General features: G+C 57.0%; 1 protein-coding gene across 5 annotated transcripts in view; it reads right to left on the bottom strand.

The window, feature by feature from the left end:
* ZNF609 (zinc finger protein 609) overlaps positions 1–1,866 on the bottom strand; it is a 124,497-nt gene that overhangs the window by 1,887 nt on the left and 120,744 nt on the right. The gene's annotated exons all lie outside the window — the stretch shown is intronic.

Below are 1,866 nucleotides of genomic sequence, written 5' to 3'. Positions count from 1 at the left end.
CCCCCAAGCCAGTCACCACCAGGGAATGGGGAGCTGAGGGTCTCAACAGAGCAGCTGCAGTGGAGTCTGGAGCCCTGCAGGCACCATAGAGGTCCCAGGCACTGCCCAGTTTGGGCAGAATGGGGCCCACAGCCACCAGAGCTACCACACTCTGCCTCCTCAGCCACCTGCACCTGCCCTCTCCCAAGAGGAGAAAACTGGCATTGACAAAAGTGAGGAGCAACCTTGGATCTCGGCCAGCAGCACACAGGCCCACCACCTTCTATAAATATGTAAGTGGTGAATATCAGGAGCTGGGAGAGAAACTGTTCACTAGGGCGTTCCAGGGGAAGACAAAGAGCAATGGCCATAAAGTGTTGCAGGAGCGGGCAATTAATTCAAGCGGAGGGCTGCTTACTGAGTGTTGACAAGCCATTGGGGACCGCATGACAGGCAGCCAGGGGCAGCTAAATATTAATTTTCTAAACTTTTTAGGGGCCCCGTGGGCTGGATAGAATGGCCTGGCAGGCCACGTCTGGCCCACGGGCCGCATTTTGCCCATCCCTGTGTTAAAGGATGATTTCAGGTTGGATGTAGAGAAGAACATCTTTACAGTAAGGGTGACCACAATTAGAATAAACTTCCCAAGGAGGTGGTGCAGTCCCCAGCCTTGGAAGTCCTCAAAAGGAGACTGGACCAGCACCTTGCTGGGATCATTTGAGCTCAGCCGTATTCCTGCCCAGAGCAGAGGGGTTGGACTCGATGATCTTTCAAGGTCTGTTCCAGCCCTTAATTTCTATGACTTCTATGACCCTGGGTGGCCTCCCTGCTGCCCTGGAAGGGGCTGAGTGGCTTTGACAAATGGCAGGTGGAGGAGCTGGGCTGAGCACTAAGGACTATGAGGTGGTGGGGGAGGGCGAACCTGGAACAGAGCCAGCCCTCCAAGGGGCACCTTGGCCGTGCAAAACTAGGGCTGCTCTCCTGTGCTGTGCTGTGCTGTGGTGAAGGAACATTTGTCTCTGCAGCCCTGGATCCTGCTGGCAAAGGGCTGATGCGGGGGCTGCACCTACAGAAGCAGTAGCAGAGAAGGGCGAGTGGGGGGGAGGCAGCTGGCCTGGTCAGGGCACTAGGGCAAGGGACGCTGTGGTGAACAGAGAAGAGAAGGTATTGCAGCAGAGCGCTCTGCAGGGAGGGGCAGGGCACTGGGACAGCCACTTCCACACCACCTCCAGCAAAGGTCTTAGGATGGGGCTAGGGTCTGCCCCCCATAGGGCTCAGTGCACGCACGGGAACTCCCCAGCCTGCAGTCTGAACCAGCTTTTCCCAGCTCCAACAGGGGAGGAGCCCTGCTCAGACCATGAGATGTCCCCCCCCAGGCATCAGGTCACCACCCCACAAGTACACGCATGTACCCACAGTGCACACACACAGACCATGATGGGAGTAGCCACCCGCATTGTGCACATGTGTTTGCTGCAGGCAACCCCCCAATATGTTGGTACAAATGGGAAGAGCCCAAACTTTCCTTCCTGAGACTGCAACTCCCTCTCCAGCTGGATGTCTGAAGATCTTCCCTGGATCCAACACGGCCACAAGCAGAAGGTGGAGGGGCACACAATAACGTGAACCCGATGGACTGGTGCTCCCTGCCTGCCCCAAGTCCTGGGCTACTCCGAAGCGGGGACCTCCAGAGGGGCCTTCCAACTGAAGTCCATCAGAAACCCTTGGTGCTTCCCGTGTTCTCCTCTTCTGCACCCAGCTGGCAATTCACTCCCATCCTGAATGCCGGCGGCCAGTAGAATAAATATTTCTGTAGGTACCAGCTCTCCAAGAAAGGGGCATGGGGCAGGGGGGTGGGGGGATTCAGCACGTGTCCGACAGGGGAGA

This window comes from Gavialis gangeticus, unplaced genomic scaffold (assembly GCF_001723915.1).
Source record: "Gavialis gangeticus isolate Ggan-Ray unplaced genomic scaffold, GavGan_comp1, whole genome shotgun sequence".
In the NCBI taxonomy this organism is placed as follows: domain Eukaryota; kingdom Metazoa; phylum Chordata; order Crocodylia; family Gavialidae; genus Gavialis; species Gavialis gangeticus.
The sequence above is the reverse complement of the archived record's forward strand: the minus strand, read 5'-3'. Positions and strand labels throughout refer to the sequence as shown.